Source organism: Bufo gargarizans, chromosome 1 (genome assembly GCF_014858855.1).
Source record: "Bufo gargarizans isolate SCDJY-AF-19 chromosome 1, ASM1485885v1, whole genome shotgun sequence".
NCBI classification, from domain to species: Eukaryota; Metazoa; Chordata; class Amphibia; order Anura; family Bufonidae; genus Bufo; species Bufo gargarizans.
In genome coordinates, this window is record NC_058080.1 from 530,602,910 (window position 1) to 530,623,732 (window position 20,823).

Genomic DNA, 20,823 nt, shown 5'->3' on the forward strand with positions numbered 1-20,823 from the left:
AGTATAATGTCCCCCAATGCGGTACCTAACCCCTGTCTGGGAATGTACAAAGGAGTTTCTCCTGATCATACTGTTGCAATGGCAACAATTCAGACAGGGGAAACATCCGGTCTTCTGAGTTTTCAATTGTACTGTACATTGATCTGCATGGACCAACTTATCTTTAAAATTTGCAGTTCTTCTATATGAAAGAAGGGGGGGGGGGTTCTGAAATTCAGGAAAGTCCGGAAACGCCTGAGTCAGAATCCCCCAGTTCTTTCTCACAACAGATGCTATCCTCGTACTCATAGACGAATAGCTAGTGACAAGGGGAATTCTACTGTTACCTTTCTTAGGTCCCTTTTTAGTTAGTACTTCTTGTCTCGTAGTTTCCCTACTCCGTTCAAGATGTTTCCTAATTAGATTGGATGGATAACCCCTTTTCTATGAATTTATGGCCCATGTCCTCCAATATCATCTGTACTTTATTCTCTTTATATATCTAATGATATATGTACAGCTGGTATAACCTGGGTATTTCCTGTATTTAATGATATATGTACAGCTGGTATAAGTTATACATCTTCTTGTATACAGTGATACTGATATGGAGCATGCTGGTATAACTTGTGCAGCTCCTGTATATAATTATATACAGGAGATACCCAGGTTATACCAGCATGCTCCATATCACTATATACAAGATGTATAACTTATACCAGCTGTACATATATAATTATATACAGGGGATACCCAGGTTATACCAGCATGGTCCATTGAAGATTTATAACCTTTACATCTACTTGTATATAGTGATATGGACACAGAGCCGTTTCTACAGGCGGGCGAGGAGTGCGACTGCACAGGGCGCATCCCTCAGGACAAAAGAGGGGGGCGCCGTCAACAGGGCCCAGCGCCAGAGGGGGGCCATTTCTGTCTGGACTGGAGGCAGCAGGAGTGGAGATGAGCGCTTCCATTGTGGAAGCGCTCATCTCCATATTCATCTGTATCGCTGTCCTCAGGACAGCGATACAGATGAACGGTGCAGAGGAGCAAGGGAGAGGCGCCTAGTGCCTGTAGCCTATCAGAGGCTGCCTGAGCCGTACAGAGCGGGACACAGGCCGGAAGAGGCCTGCATCGCATCACGGACAGCAGCATAAGGTATGTATATGTGTTTATTGTTTTTATTATTTACAGTATACTGTTGCAAGAAGGGGGGTGGGGGCCGTATATACTGGCACAATATGGAGGGGCACTATGGAGAAGGGGGGAGCTCTATGGGGGCCACTATGGAAAAGAGGGGAAGCACTATGGGGGCCCTATATACTGCCAAAATATGGGGGGGGCACTATGGAGAAGGGGGGGGGAGCACTCTGGGGGCCACAATGGAGAAAAGTGTAAGCGCTATGGGGGCCACTATGGAAAAGAGGGGAAGCACTATAGGGGCTCTATATACTGGCACAATATGGGGGGGGTACTATGGAGAAGAGGGGAAGCACTATGGGGGCCCTATAGTAACATAGTACATAAGGTCGAAAAAAGACATTTGTCTATCCAGTTCGACTGTTATCCTGCAAGTTGATCCAGAGGAAGGCAAAAAAAAAAACAAACCTGTGAGGTAGAAGCCAATTTTCCCCACTTTAGGGGAATAAAAAATTCCTTCCCGACTCCAATCAGGCAATAAGAATAACTCCCTGGATCAACGCTCTCTCTCTAGTAGCTATAGGCTGTAATATTATTACGCTCCAGAAATACATCCAGGCCCCTCTTGAATTCCTTTATTGTACTCACCATCACCACCTCCTCAGGCAGAGAGTTCCATAGTCTCACTGCTCTTACCGTAAAGAATCCTCTTCTATGTTTGTGTACAAACCTTCTTTCCTCTAGACGCAGAGGATGTCCCCTCGTCACAGTCACCGTTCTGGGAATGAATAGATGATGGGATAGATCTCTGTACTGACCCCTGATATATTTATACATAGTAATTGGATCTCCCCTCAGTCGTCTTTTTTTCTAAAGTGAATAGCCCTAATTTTAATAATCTTTCAGGGTACTGTAGTTGCCCCATTCCAGTTATTACTTTAGATGCCCTCCTCTGGACCTTCTCCAGTTCTGCTATGTCTGCCTTGTTTACAGGAGCCCAGAACTGTACACAGTACTCCATGTGTGGTCTGACTAGCGATTTGTAAAGTGGTAGGACTATGTTCTTATCACGGGAATCTATGCCCCTTCTGATGCAACCCATTATCTTATTGGCCTTGGCAGCAGCTGCCTGACACTGTTTTTTGCAGCTTAGTTTGCTGTTTATTAAAATTCCTAGATCCTTTTCCATGTCAGTGTTACCGAGTGTTTTACCATTTAGTATGTACGGGTGACTTGCATTTTTCCTTATGTGCATAACTTTACATTTATCAGTGTTAAACCTCATCTGCCACTTATCTGCCCAAGCCTCCAATCTATCCAGATCCCTCTGTAGTAGTATACTGTCCTCATCAGTGTAAATTACTTTACACTGCCAAAATATGGGGGGCGCTATAGAAAAGAGGGGAAGCACTATGGGGGCCCTATATACTGCCAAAATATGGGGGGCACTATGGAGAAGAGGGGGAAGCACTATGGGGGCCACTATGGAGAAGAGGGGAAGCACTATGGGGGCTCTATATACTGGTACAATATGGGGGGCACTATGGAGAAGAGGGGAAGCACTATGGGGGCTCTATATATTGGCACATTATGGAGGCCCTATGTACTGGCACATTATGGGGAGCACTATGGAGAAGTGGGGGGGAAAGGAGCACTATGGAGGCATTTAGTGGGGGCCCTATTTACTGGCACGTATTATGGGGGGGCACTATCGGGAAGGGGGAGAGGAGCATTATGGGGGCATCTATGTGGGGCATTCTTTAGGGGCATTTTATACTGGCATATTATGGAGAACACTATGGGGATGGGGGAGGAGCACTATGGGGCATCTTCTGCGGGCTCTATATAGGAGTATTTTATACTGTCACAAATTATAGGGGCACTATGGGCACCTAAGCTCAACTGGGGGCACTACGTTTTTTTCTAGTGGTACACAGTACGGGTCATTGGAACACATGAGGGCATTCTGGGGTCATTGGAACACATGAGGGCATTCTGGGGACATTGGCTCTACTGGGGGCACTAAGAGATGTTTTTCTTTTCTTCTGACACAAAGGGGGAATTTTTTGCACTGGCGCATACTATAAATAGAATTATTACTACCAGGGGCATTATAGTAGGGGACTATGGGAGCATTATTACCGTACTTCTGGGACACAATTACTGTTGGGGGAACTGTAGGAGCACTATTACTACTAAGTGCACTCTGGCACAGAATTATCACTATTGTTGGGATTTTTGGGAGCACTATTACTGTGAGGGCACACTGGCACAGTATCAGCTTAGCACAATTATTTTTGAGGGACATTATGGTTACACTATTAGTGTCAGGGGAACTATTTGCTGGGTGCAGTTATTTTTTAGAGCATTGTGTTCCAATAATTATTGAAGGGGGCGCTATCTGTGTGTAACTAGTATTTTCAGGGGGTTTATCTGTTTCTGCAGTATAGTTTTAGGGGTGCATGATGGGATGTTGAGAAGGTGGAAGGATGATAGAAAAGTAGGAAGCTAAGATGTCTGTCAAACTCTGCAGATAGAAGAGATGGCTGAAAGAAATAATCATGGTGGTCTGGTCTGAATGGAGAAGATAAAGAAAGAGAACATCTACACTAAAGGATGTGAGGTATGTGGGGCTGTATTAGGATACTTTTACAACTGCGTTAGTGCTTCCGGCAGGCTGTTCCAGCAGAGAACAGCCTGCTGGAATTCGTTGGATGCGGCACTGCTGGATGCAGACTGAATGCCCGCCGCCCCCTCATCAACTACGGCGGCCACAATTGGGGGGGGGTCGCTTTTTTGATGTTCGCCCCGTTAGTAATTTTTCCCTAGAAACTGCCCTGTATGGACCATGCTGGTATAACCTGGGTATCTCCTGTATATAATTATATATGTACAGATTATATAAGTTATACATCTTCTTGTATAAAGTGATATGGAGGTGCTTCAGCAGCTACAACTACCCCTCGGGCCTGGTGCAAGCTCAGGGTGGGGGGGTTTAATAAAAATAAATAAAGAAAAAGTAAATTATTGTAAATAGAAAGTAATTCCCAGATAACCCCTTTTAAAGGGGTTATCAAGTTATTAAAAACGTATACCCTTTCCACAGGATAGGGGGTAAGTATTTGATCACAGGGGGTCCACATCCAGAATGGGGCCAGCTCACCCTGCTTAGCACCCTGGCCCCTATTTTCCAAGTTGTATTTGTCTTGGCAGTGACAGGCGCTCAGCCAATCGCCGGCTATAGCGGGACAGCGCTGAGTGGTCCACCACTGTCTGCCAAGACAAATACGGGCACCATTCTGGTGATTGCTGGGGGAGTCCCATCCTGTGGATTGGGGATACATTTTTTATTACTGGATAACCCCTTTAAAGGATAACTGTCGTATATATATATTTTTGGGAGTATTGGATTGTGGTGATTAATATCACCTTGGTGGCCCTATTTCAACTTTTCACTGTGTATTCAATTACCCCTTAATTCCATATTTTTGTTCCCTGTACTGCCTGCTTTTACCTGTGCTTAAAATAGGGTTGCTAGGCATGGTCCGTCTATCTGTTAAAGGACAGAGGACGCTGCGTGCAGGGTCACATTACTCACAGCCAGGGACTGTAAGTAAATGATTAAAGCCAGGTCCTCCCCAGCAGCTGATAACAGTGCCTGGGCTGTGTGCACTTCTCCCTGTCCCTGCGCTTGACAGACGCTCCCTCACTCAGCAGAGCTGGAGAATGCAGAGTTGGAGCAGCGCACACCAGGGAAGGGAGATCTGCCATCTGGCGGGATTAGCCATATGGCGGGATTAGCCAGGGTGAGGGCAGTGGCGGCCATCTTAACTGAATAATGAGATTACAGTTTTATGCAGACTGGTTGTTATGGGCTAAATCTTATTAAATATAAGGTAAGTCAGTCTAATAGTAACTGATTTTGAAATATCATGTTATTAGTAACTACATATATAAAAAAAATTAAATTAGGGTCTAAATGTGACAGTTATCCTTTAAAGTCATACAAGTCTGTCATACTACAATACAACATTTATTAAAATTTCCCTTCTCTGTGCCCCCATATAGTACAGCCCCCCTTGTGCCCCCCTTTGCCCCCATATAGTACAGAACCCCTCTGTTCCCCCAGATGGTACAGACTCCCCCTTTGTGCCCCCATATAGTACAGACCCCCCTCTGTCACCCCCCCCCCCCCCATTGTGGGGCAAAGTTCATATTCGGGTTTACACGTGTTTTAAAATGAATGCTTTCCCCTTTTATAAACAAGTAAATAATGACGAAATGCTGTGGGGCTGGTATGCAACTTTTTCCAGGGCTGGTTTTTATCCCCAGTCTGGCCCTAGAGGAGGCACAGCGTAGAGGGCTACGGATGGACTACAGAGTGCTTCCGTGGCATTTCGATCTGTGCCTCCACACTGCAAAAAAATAAATAAAATAGAACATGCTCAATTTTTTTGAGGTGCAGATGGATCATGGACCCTTTCAAGTTGAATGGTTCTGCATCTGTCAGCGCAGGCCACACAGACGGTGCGCGTGCATTGGGGACTGCAATTTGCTATGTGATTTAACATGTAGAAAAATGGGAGATGACTTGTATGCTTATTCTGTAGAATCTGCGTCACAAACAATGCCAAATAAACTCAGATGTACTGTACTAATACTAAAGATGGCATAAGTTTAGACAGGCTGTCCAGACCCGCACCAGTATGTCCACTGTGGGCCAGCCTGGATGATAAATCTGGAGCAGGGATAGACACTTTTCTCTGGCTCTGTACCAACTATTAGTTGACTTAGGCCTCATGCACACAACCGTTGTTTGGGTAAGCATCCGAGCCGCCGTTTTGGCGGCTCAGATGCGGACCCATTCACTTCAATGGGGCCGCAAATTACGGAAGGCAACACGGGCGGCTTCCGTTTTTCTGCGGATCCGCGGTTTGCGGACCGCAAAAAAAGCCACGGTCGTGTGCATTAGGCCTTACTCTGAGACACATATTTAGGCCAGAATTGTGGTGCCATTGTGGCATAATATGGTGCATCCTAGGCTACCCCCCTTATTGAGCATTGTCAATTAAATACGGTCTATTAAAAATATCATATATAAAAAGACTAAATAAAGAAATGTCATCAATAATAAAAATATAGAAATGGCAATGGCAGGTATTCAGAAAACCTAATGGGGCAAGCCAGTGTATGACTTCCAGTGTGTCCCACTATATCCTGAATAGGAATATATCACCATACCTACTCCTGATTAAAAAAAAGCCATACAAAAATGTAATAGAGAGAGAAATGGAATGATGTAAAGAGGTAAATACCGACCAGTGGAGTCCCGACACACATTTCGCATACCAATCAGAGATGCCAAGCAGGATGTCCCAATTTCTTTATTTTTATTATTGCTAAAATTTCTGCAATTATAAAGTATTTATATTTTTAATAGACGGTTTCCCTGTGTATATTTTTGGATAGGTATTTGCTAGTTTTGTGCATACACAGGGGCGGTGTATCTATTTTGGAGCCCCTTTGTCTGTGACAGGTGATATGTCAGAAAATGAGTGTAGAAACCCTAGATGCCGTAATAGCGCCAATTTGTACTACTTTTTAGACAGATTTTTGGCATAGACACATTATTAAATCTGGTCATCTGCGTGAACTCACTCCATACTCCATATTAGTGGCCTCGAGACACTATAAAGATCTATGTACAATTCTGTAGGTCCATTGGGGTTTAGCTATAAGGTCCATAGTATGGATTGGTAAACAGGGGTCCAATATGCTGGTCTGTGACCTATGCAATAGTCTTTGTGCAGGGAGAAGGACAAGGTGATCTATGACCATACTTATTGTGAATGTTGTAATCTTGTGTTAGCCATATATAGATGTTAGATACACACTTAGAACAATTAAATTAGTAGACGTTCCTATAATACTTAGAAAATCACAGCCTGATGACAGGGACAGTGAAGTCAGTGTGAATGGATGCAGGGTGTGTGTATAACCGGTGATCCTGTAAGATGTATATATACGGATAAGGTTGTGCCAGCTGGTACATGTATCCTGTAATGCTCAGTACACTTAATCACACTGCCCCTGTCAGATAGAAGTCTCAATGGACTTGGAACCACTAGGTATAGTGCAGAGTTCAGATCAATATATATGTATGGCCGGTGGTAAATACCTAGGTCACAACCATATATCCGCAGCCAGTATTGGCTATGTACAATCACTCAGAGCCAGTATAATTTAGCTCCATTCACACAACTATAGCCAGTATATTTTGGCTCATCCATTCATCACATGCATACTCCAAGGCTGACTAAAGGATTGTTTGCATCTAGTGCAGTCCTGCCTAAAGAGCTGTGTCCTAGTACTTTGCAACAGCTCTACGCGTTTCCACGTGACCTGTAGTTGTCACGCATCTTCAGGAGCTTATATTTGCTACTTATGTCAAGACAGTACAAGCCGCACTGTGGTGTGCTATGGCTATTGGCGCTGTAATGGCCGCGCGCGGCCGATAGAACGCCGAGTTCATATGGCCGAGGCCCCGCCCATCAGGAGGGGTGTGCCGGTAACATCTCCAATCAGAAATAAGGGCGGGCTCACTGGCTCCGCCCTCTGACCGGCCGATGCCGAAAATGATTCTTACACCTCCTGACACAAATTGCGCTTATCGCGGTAACAGGGGGAATGAAAATCGCGGCCCATGTATTGTCATTAGATCCAGAAGACTGCGCTCTCCCGAGTTTCTCAAGAGGTGGGAGCAGGAGTCTATAGCGGGCTCCCTTCGCTTGATGAAGCTATTAGTTGAGGAAGAGCGTAAACATTTATCCAACAGTGAGGTTGAATTGAAAGAAGCTGTTGCACAGGCTCAGAAATTCAATGATCACACCGACTTCACTAAGAAGGAATCTCTATTACAGCAGAATATTGAACGATTTACCTCCCAAGTGAAAGAGAGGAAACATAATCTGTTTAATAGAGATATCAGTGACTTTAGGGAGGGCCGCATTTTTGATTTTGGACCTAGACGTCCTGTTGCGGCTGAGGTGGACACAGAAGTGTCGTCCTCTGAATGTGACACGGATGCCGAACAGGGTAGTGGGTCTACAAGAGGACGAGGTGGCTATAGACGAGGAAATCGTAGAGCGCGTGGCTCCCAACAAGGAGGTAGATCAGGGAGAGGCTCCCGTGGAGGTTTTTTAGATTTTCCTCCGGTGTCTGACTACCTATTGCGCCAGAAGAAAGTGCAACACGCCAGACCTGCAGGGTATAGCGAAGTGAGGTCACGGTTATGTGCGAACGAGGGTTGCTCACTGTATTGGAGAACCCTGGGCAGGCATGTGGCAGTGAAGGAGAGGTAGACACGGTTCCTCTGGGGCACACTCTGTATGTAGGGACCAGGCCTGATGGTGGATGAGGTGCCCTGGATGTTACGGGTATTTTGAGTGCCTGGGGCAAGGTCCCTTTAAGGTTTGTGACGCCAGTGCCTTTGACGGTGGCACACCGGTTGATAGTTGGAATAAGTGAGGTACACAGGTGGTATAGTGAACCAAACGTTGCTTTACTAAACAGTCCAACTTTGTACATGCAGATGGTGACACAGTCTCTTAGTTCACAGATTTACAAGCAGGCTTATTCCACAAGATGGCAGGTATTGGTTATGCAAGATACTCAGAGGGTAAATCCACAATGCACTCAGAATCAGGTTGTACCTTTCCTCAGAAATAGCGTACACTGTTCTTTCTAGAACTCCTGTCTGGCTTTCTATCCCAAGGCCCAGATGCCTAAATGGTGGCTTAAATCCTTGGTAAATATCTCTTCCTCTGGTATTAATTAAATCCTTGCTTTACTTTCTAATGCATCTGCCCATCAGGGTTACTTATCTTTGCCTGTGATATCCTTACTTGTCTGGGTTTCTCCCAGGAGGTTCTGTCCTGCTACTGGGGTGACTTCAGAGCTAACTAAGGCTCTCTTGGCTTCAGGCAGGCTAGGTCTCCTCACTAGCCTCCTGGTCATAGCTAGCAGCCAGGGCTATCAAGCTGCATGTCAGGAGGAGGCCCTCTAACTTCTGTCTTCTCAGACTCCTGACTCTGCACTCCCTCTCCCTGTCTGGGCCTGGACATTTATACTAGGGGCTCCCTATCTCCCTCTAGTGTCTGGGATGTCTAACTACACCCAACTAGGCCTGCTATTGCATCATACAGGGGAACATTGCATATAAAAACACATTAGAACATACATTAAATGCACAATTAAATATAACATTTCTGTCCCTTGTGAGCAGGAGTAACGCGCACACCAATTGACCCTTGTGTAGTGCCCACCCCTACCTAGTGGGACACTACAAAAGCACCTTAGGTCCCCAATTAGATGAACTACAAGTTGTCAATCTGTCCAAACGTGTACTTTCCACCACAGAGATGAGTCTTCTGAAGAAAGGACTCTCCTTTGTACCCCTACAGAAGTTTAACCTATTTAATTGGGTTAAAGATTTGCAGCTTTTTGCACGTAGACTAAAATGGAAAAAGTTTTTTAAAATCCATGACAGGAGAAGATGTCATGAGCTGGGTATTGAGGTGGAGGATTTGCAGGATGTTCTGTTATTGGCAGGTCTATCGGAAGAGGGCGATAGAATGATAGGGGACGGTCCGTTCACGGATTTGAGGAATCCATCAAAAATATTTCCCCCGGTTAGTGATACCACCCCTATCGATACTTTCCTGTATGTAGTCACACAGGACCTCCAAAAACTAGAGGACATACCTCTGGGAAGGGATAACCTGACATCAGCTGAAAGACAGTCCTTGGAAGTATTGGAGATGGACACGTCTATTGTTATCAAGCCCTCCGACAAAGGAGGCAACATTGTCGTGATGGAGCAGGAGGATTATCGCTTAATGTGTCTCCGCCTGCTTGAGGATCCCAAAACGTACAGGCGTCTTTCAACTAACCCTACCTCTATATTCAGACAGGAGCTTGCGAGTCTGCTAAATAATGCTTTTGAAGATAAGCTTATCAGCAAAAATGAATTGGACTATTTGCTTCCCAAATCCCCGGTTGTAGCAACATTCTACAGTCTGCCTAAGGCTACTTTCACACTAGCGTTCGGGCGGATCCGTTCTGAACGGATCTGCTCATAATAATGCAGACGGAGGCTCCGTTCAGAACGGATCCGTCTGCATTATTTTTAGCATAGAACAGCTAAGTGTGAAAATAGCCTAGTACGGATCCGTCCAGACTTTCAATGTAAAGTCAATGGGGGACGGATCCGCTTGAAGATTGAGCCACATTATGGCATCTTCAAACGGATCCGTCCCCATTGACTTACATTGAAAGTCTGGACGGATCCGCACGGATCCGCACGCCTCCGCACGGCCAGGCGGACCCCCGAACGCTGCAAGCAGCGTTCAGCTGTCCGCCTGTCCGTGCGGAGGCGAGCGGAGCGGAGGCTGAACGCCGCCAGACTGATGCAGTCTGAGCGGATCCGCCTCCATTCAGACTGCATCAGGGCTGGACGGCTGCGTTCGGGTCCGCTCGTGAGCTCCTTCAAACGGAGCTCATGAGCGGAAACCCGAACGCTAGTGTGAAAGTAGCCTTAACTGCATAAAGCAGGATCAGTACTGAAGGGCAGGCCTATTGTCTCGGGCATAGGTGGCCTTACTGCCAATGTAAGCACGTATCTGGACATAATTCTGTGTCCATTCGTGACGTCGTTGCCATCCTATGCCCGAGACACGATGGATGTGCTACAACGTCTAGACCAGGGGTGCACAACCTGCGGCCCGGGGGCCACATGCGGCCCTTGATACCATTCTGTGCGGCCCCCAACCATCTGGTAACAGACATGTATGTCTGTCTTGTGGCTACTTACATATATTTTTCATTTATTCTCCCATTAGATGGGAGTACTAGAAATGTAAGCAGACAATTACAGTATACACTGAATGTACAATATGTACATAAATTATAGTATTTCAGTTGCTAATACCCTTTTAGGGCTCTTTCACACTTGCGTTGTCCGGATCCGTCGTATACTCCATTTGCCGGAATTACACGCCGGATCCGGAAAAACGCAAGTGTACTGAAAGCATTTGAAGACAGATCCGTCTTCAAAATGCGTTCAGTGTTACTATGGCAGCCAGGACGCTATTAAAGTCTTGGTTGCCATAGTAGTAGTGGGGAGCGGGGGAGCAGTATACTTACCGTCCGTGCAGCTCCCGGGGCGCTCCAGAATGACATCAGAGCGCCCCATGCGCATGGACGGTAAGTATACTGCTCCCCCGCTCCCCACTACACTTTACCATGGCTGCATGGACTTTAGCGTCCTGGCAGCCATGGTAACCATTCAGAAAAAGCTAAACGTCGGATCCGGTAATGCGCCGAAACGACGTTTAGCTTAAGGCCGGATCTGGATCAATGCCTTTCAATGGGCATTAATTCCGGATCCGGCCTTGCGGCAAGTGTTCAGGATTTTTGGCCGGAGCAAAAAGCGCAGCATGCTGCGGTATTTTCTCCGGCCAAAAAATGTTCCGGTCCGGAACTGAAGACATCCTGATGCATCCTGAACGGATTTCTCTCCATTCAGAATGCATGGGGGATAATCCTGATCAGGATTCTTCCGGCATAGAGCCCCGACGACGGAACTCTATGCCGGAAAAGAACAACGCAAGTGTGAAAGAGCCCTAAAATGTTATTTTCGGCCCTTGTCGTTGGTTCAGTCTGACAATGTGGCCCCCAAGCAGAAAATGTTGTGCAACCCTGGTCTAGACGGTATACAGTGCGAGGAAGGTGTCCTCCTCACCAGCTTGGATGTTGAGGCCTTGTACAGCTCTATACCCCATAAATTTGGGTGTAGGGCTGTCGAGGCCTTCATCCAACAGAGAGGTGAACAATGTCGCCGGCATAACATCTTCCTGCTACAGCTGCTGGATTTTGTCCTCACCCACAACGTTTTTCTCTTTGACCAACACTTTTACCACCAGCTCAGGGGCGTCGCGATGGGCAGTCCCTGTGCCCTGACGTTTGCCAACTTGTACCTGGGCTGGTGGGAGAAGGAAGTTGTGTTTGGTGACGAGATGGAGCAGCACACATCGAATGTGCAACTATGGATTAGGTACATCGATGATGTGCTGATATGGGGAAGGGGACACAAGAACAATTTGCTGCATTTGTGGCTGCATTAAATGTGAATCAGATGGGGCTATTTTTTACATCTGAGGTACAAGAGCAACAGATAGCGTTCCTGGATTTGATGATCACCATTGGTACTGACAGAAAGATAACCACAAACCTGTTTAGGAAAAAAACCTCGACTAACAATCTCCTACACTGGCAGAGTGGCCATCCCCCGGCCCTGAAAAGAGGTATCCCAAAGGGACAGTACCTCAGGGCCAGGAGGAATTGTTCAGGCCTAGGTGATTTCAGAGCTGCTGCATCTGACCTTAGAGGCCGATTTACTAATCGGGGATACCCACAATATACTTTGAAACAAGCGTTCCATCACTCTATGAGTACAGATCGCACCCAGCTGTTGGTTCCAAAACCAAGAAGCACTGTGGACTCTACGCCCAGAATTGTCGCAACTTTTGACAAGGCTCACAAAAACGTTCGTGACATTTTACAAAATCACTGGTCCATTTTGCAATCTGACCCAGATATTGGGGAGCTTATTCCGGATTTTCCCTCAATTACGTACCGACGTAGTTCAAATCTACGTGATCACTTGGTGCATAGTTTATATACACAACCTAAATCTGAGACCTGGTTAAAAAATACCCTCAAAGGCACCTTTTCCTGTGGCTCGTGTATCATCTGCAGGAATATCCTGAGAGGTGAATTCTTTACCAGCCATACAACAGGCAAGAGGTATAAGATACGGTCGTTCATCAGGTGTACTTCTGTGGGTATTGTATATTTAATCAGTTGCCAATGTGGGTCACAATACGTCGGCAAAACAAGACGTGAATTGAGACGCAGACTCGGTGAACATATGTCTGACATCCGCAATAAGCGGGACACATCAGTGGCACGTCATGTATGTGAAATGCATGACGGTGACCCTGACGTGTTAAAAGTACAGGGGATTGAACAAGTGAAGATGTCAATCCGTGGAGGTGATATCGATATACCCCTACTACGTAAAGAAGCGATGTGGACATATAAGTTGCAGACAGTTCAACCACTAGGGCTTAATGAGTCCATATCGTTTGCCAGCTTCATCTAATACAGTAGCCCCAATACACACGGGATGATATGTGTTACTTATACTAGAGCTGTACGTCTGATATTGGAGTTGTACACATATCTATTTCCTATATGCTGCCTTATAATATGATGCAATTGCATCTGGTTCGGTCTTTCCATTCAATACATCAGGGGTTATGTTGATATACACCTATACATGCTGGGTATATATTTTACATATTGCACTTGAGCTGCGACTTTTAGTGATACTGTTTGAGTCTGTCAGTGTACTAGTTTACCCCTCCCCATTGGTGTTATATGACATGGATGGGAGCGGTACTTGCTGTTTCGGTTTATGAATCCTGATGGTACCCCGTCCAGCGGACCTGTTCTGGATCTAATAACAATACATGGGCCGCGATTTTCATTCCCCCTGTTACCGCGATAAGCGCAATTTGTGTCAGGAGGTGTAAGAATCATTTTCGGCATCGGCCGGTCAGAGGGCGGAGCCAGTGAGCCCGCCCTTATTTCTGATTGGAGATGTTACCGGCACACCCCTCCTGATGGGGGGGGCCTCGGCCATATGAACTCGGCGTTCTATCGGCCGCGCGCGGCCATTACAGCGCCAATAGCCATAGCACACCACAGTGCGGCTTGCACTGTCTTGACATAAGTAGCAAATATAAGCTCCTGAAGATGCGTGACAACTACAGGTCACGTGGAAACGCATAGAGCTGCTGCAAAGTACTAGGACACAGCTCTTTAGGCAGAACTGCACTAGATGCAAACAATCCTTTAGTCAGCCTTGGAGTATGCATGTGATGAATGGATGAGCCAAAATATACTGGCTATAGTTGTGTGAATGGAGCTAAATTATACTGGCTCTGAGTGATTGTACATAGCCAATACTGGCTGCGGATATATGGTTGTGACCTAGGTATTTACCACCGGCCATACATATATATTGATCTGAACTCTGCACTATACCTAGTGGTTCCAAGTCCATTGAGACTTCTATCTGACAGGGGCAGTGTGATCAAGTGTACTGAGCATTACAGGATACATGCTTTTATTTTTTTCCCTGTTACACCATTTGCCGTATGCTATTAATATTGTTATATTTTAATTGTATGGGCATTTTTGCACAAGGCGATGCCCATGATGTTTATAATTTTTTTGGGTTAAGTATTTTTATTTTAAGGAAAGGGTTTGAACTTTTATTTTTAATTTTATTTTTTATAATGGTAAAAACTTTTTTTTAACTTTTTTAAGTCACCTTGGGTGACAATAACTGGCAATTATTGGATTGCCCATTGTGTTCATTGATGGCTAAATAGCCATCATTGCACACTTAATTTGGAATATAACAATACGATACCTAGTGGCACTGAGGCCTCAAGCAGGCTTTAGGCTATTTCAGCAATGTAACAGGCTCGCCGATCTCAGTCGGGGACCGCTGTTACTGGAGCAGAAGCGCACGACTTCCGCTTCCGATGTGAACAGATGCCGTGGTCACATTTGACCACGGCATCCAAAGGCGAAAATGTATGCGGTCAGTCTTATGGATGATCGCATACATGTGCCGCCGGTCTCTGCTATTTAAAATAACAGAAACCCGGCAACTTTGGAACCCGCCATGTATAGGGAAGGGATCAGAGCCCCAGCAGTGTAATCCTGGGGCTCCGATCGGATACCATGGCAGCCAGGACGCTACTGAAGCCCTGGCTGCCATGGTAATCTCCGTGCTGCTGTGTGTACTATGCACAGGGCAGCAGGGAGAGTGTGAAGTTCTATTCACCCTAATAGAGCTCTATTAGTGTGAATAGGACAAGGGATAAAAAGATCCCAGGTTCTAGCCCCTAAGGGGGCTAATACTTATTAAATAAAAAGTTAAAAAAAATGTTTAAAAAACAAACACCAAAATATGAAGTTTAAATCACCCCCTTTCCCAATTTTACATATAAAATATATAAACAGTAAATAAATAAACATATTGCATATTGCCACGCCCAAAAAACGATTAAAATTAAAAAACAATATCCCCTATACGGTAAACGGCGTAACAGAAAATAAATAAATAAAAACCACTCGATTTGCCATTTTTTGTCACCTTGTCCCCTCAAAAAATAGGATCAGACTGTTTGATTATGGGCCGGACGTTCCATAAAATGCGGATTGCACGTGGCTTTATGGATGTTTTATTTTTTTCGCGTGGTATTGATTGGTATCGAGTATCGCAATACTTTTTTATGGTATTGAAATCGAATCAAAATTTTGGTATCGCAACAACCCTAGACAGCACAACGCAGATGTGAAAGTATCCTTACTCTGATCCTAGTTACACTATAAGGTTTACAGGTATGTATATATATATATATATATATATATATATACATACACACATACACATATATATTTATTATATAGCTTATCCAAATTTGTAGTAAGTTTAACAAACCTAATGTTACATAAAATACCCAAGTTCTGGAATAGTAATAACGGAATGGCCTGAGCAGGCAAGATTCACATGACTAGGGCAATGTTCCAGTGGAGAGAACAGCTGACAAGTTATACATTAAAGAAACACTGTTAGCAGAAGCTGGGAATGCTATAGTCTGCTTAAATAAATAACTGCTTTCAATTTTAGACTTTATATCCCTTGAACACAAGGTCTAGACCTGAAACTTGTAAGCATGAAAGGCATTTATGTATCCTTATGAAGCTGAGATTCATGAGTGGGTGCTGATGCTAAAGTCAAAGTACTCTGATTCTTCACCGACTTTGTGCTAATAGCATAATCTCAACAAATTGGGGACCCGCACGCTTATCTTTCATGACATAGGAGCAAATCCATTAGCAAGCAGTCATATGGTCTCAATCCATACGGACAGTCAGTATTTAGGTGTCCCAAGGGTTAAGACTTTGGAATACCCTGTAAAATAGTAGGAATGTATCCCAGATCACATGAAGGGCTGAGTCAAGGAACCAGGAAGCCAAAATCACAAGATCTCTGACCGCAAAGTCCATTCCTTTAAACCATGGAAATGTCTTTTTGCAAAGCACCAGTGTTCTGACCATATGTAGAGCAGAGTCCCAGTAGAGTAATACTTACATCCTTGCTTTGTTTATAGAAATTGTTGCCTTAACTCTTTTTTTTTTACGACTGAAGGTGCCTGCGTCTGATTGATATTCAGCTCACTCAGGGTCACTGCCAAGGGAAAAAGTTTCTATTTCATGCCGAGGTATTTTAAGTACATTATATAATGACGAATAATACTGTGCTATCTCTCTAAATAGGCACTTTAAGACCTTGCACATAACCATCAAAATAAGAGAAATTACATTTATTGGCTTAGGGTCACCGAGGTTCCATGCTGCAGATAGCAGAAAAATTCTGCATTCATAATAATCCAGAGCAGGCCAAAGATAGACCGATCACTTGGCTGAAATAAAGGGCACATAGCAGCTGTAAATGATTAATATATATCTGTTCATCAGCAGGCGCGTTGGTAAATTTATCTAGACAGATGGCCTCCATCCTTATGGTTCTAGCATATAATGATATTTAGCCAAGAGTCTTCAATGGAATGGAAAGCAAGTCCTGTACTGCAATGATTATTTGGTGGCGGCAATACAATTTTACATTGGAAAATAGTTCTAATTTAATATAACATATTTTCATATTTGCTGTTTAATGAGTAGAACAAAGAAACATATATGTTCATCCAAAGAGTTAGATGGCTGTTCCCATTATAGACATTTATGGGCCTGAGATGTTTGTCGTGAGTGGTGGTCCACTAATTTCCATCTCACCTATGGTTCTAAAGAAAATAGACAAGCAAAGATATGGCCACCTCTTCATCTATTCATTCCCTCGCTGGATGCAGTGATTGGGGTCAGTGAACCCCACTCTGCAGGTAGGTGGGCCCAAAAGAATAACACTGAGTTACACCAGAGATTATGGAGTCTGTCTTTATGCCACTATTACTTTGAGATGGCCATAATGCAGGCACATTTTTGTGTAATAATTGGCTCTCGTGTTGTGCAGCCTTTCAACTTAGGTCACCATAAAACCATAATGATCTAAATTTGGTTCAGTAGAATTGCAGGAGGTCTGGGTATTGTGGTCTTCTGAACGAGGACAAATATTCCAGCAACCACTATTTGCAAAACACAGGCTGCTGGGCAAATATATTTTCTTATATATTATTTTAGAAAAGGCAAAACATGTTCTATAATAGGATTTATTGTTTTTGTAGCCATTGAAATACGATTTCACGAGTCCTAGAGCTTTAAAGTATAACTGTCATTTATTTTTAATAATGTATAGGGACAGGGATGCATGGGTGTAACTACCAGGGTAGCAGGCATATCAGCTGCTAGGGGTACCAGTATATGTATATGGACAATGGAAGAGTAAGTTTCTTTTTTTTGCATTATTTCTGTGCTGTAACATCATATAACCATATGTTTTATCATATTACTAGCAGAAGGACCCGACTTTGCACGGGTATATTTCATTTAATGTTTGTGTATGTCATTAAAAGATATTGACAGTATCCCCCTTAACAGTGACCTCTACAGCACCACGCCCCTTAACACTGACCTCCACAGCGGACCGTCCCCTTAACTGTGACCTCCAGTTCCCTGTCCCTTTAACAGAGACCTCCACAGTGCCCGCCCCCTTATCATTGACCTCCACAGCATCCCACCCCTTTGACAGTGACCTCAACAGCATCCCGCCCCCTTAACAGAGACCTCCACAGCAGCCTGCCCCTTTAACAGTGACCTCCACAGCGGCCACCCCTTAATTAGGGACCTCCACAGTACCCCATCTCCTTAACAGTGATTTCCACATAGCCCCGTCCCCTTAACAGTGGCCTCTACAGCAATCTGCCCCTTAACACTGACCTCCATAGCAGACCGTCCCCTTAACTGTGACCTCCACAGCAGCCTGCCCCTAGGGTGGCCACAGGTCCGGGTTTCATACTCCCTGTCCTGCGCCCGGCGCAGGGCCTGGATGGACACAGGGATGTTCTTTTGAACAGCTCACTCTCAGGCAGCAGCACTGTGCTGTCTGAGCATGAGCTGCAGGGAGAAAGTCACCCTCCCTCGATCCCCTGCAGCTGACAGAAGTTGATTTTTACCTCATTTTTTTAATCTCCATCGGCTGCGGAGTGGGAGAGGGCATGGATTAGCGAACATGGGGGTGGGGTTTTTAAGTCTGTCTTTTGATGGTGGTCTGAATAGCCACCCTACCTTCCCCTGAGCTGTGACCTCCACAGCACTCTGCTCCCTTAACCGTGTCATCCACAGTGCCTTGCCCCTTTAAAGCTGACCTACAGCAGTGAAGAAAAATGGCTGGGTTGTTATGGAAACCTGGTATAAAACTGTGTGTATGTGGAGACTAAGGGTCTGCGAGTTTCTATTCGCTGATATGGGTCATGTGACCAGGCTTCTATTGGCTAATGCATTTTTGGGGAATATCTCATGCAGGGATGTCCTTTTGATCAGCTCACTCTCAGACAGCAGCACTGTGCTGTATAAGTGTAAGCTGCAGGGAGAAAGTCACCATCCCTCTCACCCCTGCAGCTGACAGAAGTTGATTTTTACATTAATTTTTTCAATCCCTGTCGGCTGCGGAGTGGGAGGGCGCGTGTCCTAACCTGATTGGGAGCATGGCTTAGTAGGACCTGTGGACGGGGCTTTTAAGTCAGTCTTTTGAGGGAGGGCCTGAATGACCACCCTACCTGCCCCCTGAACTGTCACCTCCACAGCACTCCACTCCCTTAACAGTGTCATCCACAGCTGCCTGCCCGTTTAAACTTGACCTGCAGCAGTGAACAAAAATGGATGGGTTGTTATGGAAACCTGGTGTAAAACTGTGTGTATGTGGAGACTAAGGACCTGCGAGCTTCTATTCTGATAAGGGACATGTGACCATGTGTATGGCAGTTGGGATATGAAGAGAAAGACCTGCAGGCTTCTATTGGCTAATGTAGGTCATGTGATGTGCCATGTGGTACGTGCTAGAGAGCTGTGACCCCCACAAGATTTATTTCCAGGTAGCAAGGGATGTGTATACCAAGTTTCATTGAAATCGATGGTTGCATTTTTGCGTGATTGCGGAACATACATGCATACATACGTCCCTCTTTATATATATATATATACTAGCAGAAGGACCTGGCTTCACACGGGTATATTTCATCTATTTCATTTTATGTTTCTGTGTGTCGTAAAAAAGATATCAACAGTACCCGCCCCTTTAAAAATTACCTCCACAGTGCCCGTCCCTTTAACAGTGACCTCCATAGTGGCCGCCCCTTAAAAATTGACCTCCACAGTGGCCGCCCCTTTAACAGTGACCTCCACAGTGTCCGCCCCTTTAATAGTGACTTCCACAGTGCCCGCCCCTTTAACATTGACCACCCCTTTAACAGTGACCTTCATAGTGGCTGCCCCTTTAAAAGTGACTTCCACATTGGCCGCCCCTTTAACAGAGACTTCCACAGTTCCCGCCCCTTTAAGAGTGACCTCCACAGTGCCTGCCCCTTTAACAGTGACCTCCACAACGTCTGCCCCTTTAACAGTGACCTGCACAGTGCCCACCCCTTTAACATTGACCACCCCTTTAACAGTGACCTTCATAGTGGCTGCCCCTTTAACAGTGATCTTCATAGTGGCCGTCCCTTTAACCGTGACCTTCATAGTGGTCACCCCTTTAACAGTGACCTTCATAGTGCCCGTCCCTTTTACAGTGACCTCCGCAGTGCCTGCCCCTTTAACAGTGACTTCCACAGAGCCAGTCATGTGACAGAATATTTAAGGACCTGCGAACTGCTAAACCTGTGATCAGTTGTTATGGCAACCTAGAGTAGGACTGCGAGCTTCTATTGGCTGATAAGGGACATGTGACTGTGTAAATGGCAGTTTAGATTTAAGTGAAAGGCTTGCTGGCTTGCATTGGCTAATGCGGGAATATCTCAGGAACGGTACGTCCTAGAGAGCCGAGACCCGGTCTAAAACCTTCCTGGACACCTGATGTACCGGTGAAGATTGGTCCAGTCATTTGGTCGCGCATAAAGAAAGTCCAGAAAGACATCTAGACAGACAGACAGAAACTAATTTTTATAATAAAAGAGATAGATTGTGACATCACAGTAAGCCTCATTGCTGTACTGTGCACATTATGCCAATAACTCTGACATTGTGCATTATCCATATCCATTAGGGAAACCAACATAATCTTAAGTGTCTCATGTTCGGAACTTTGCCTGAAGGTGGTCATGGTGGAGTAGGGTCCCATCCCTACTTTTGCTATAGGGCACCAGGCGTGCATCACTGTAGGGAAATTAAACAGTTCTCTAATATAGTTTGTGACGGACTAAATAGAAGCCAAACTTGAATAGAGGCGAGGGGGCGGGGGGGTGTTAGACATCTATTGTCTGCCACATACAATTCTGTCTTGACACCTTTTTCTGGGAGGTCATTATCACCTACTGACTCCAATTAGGA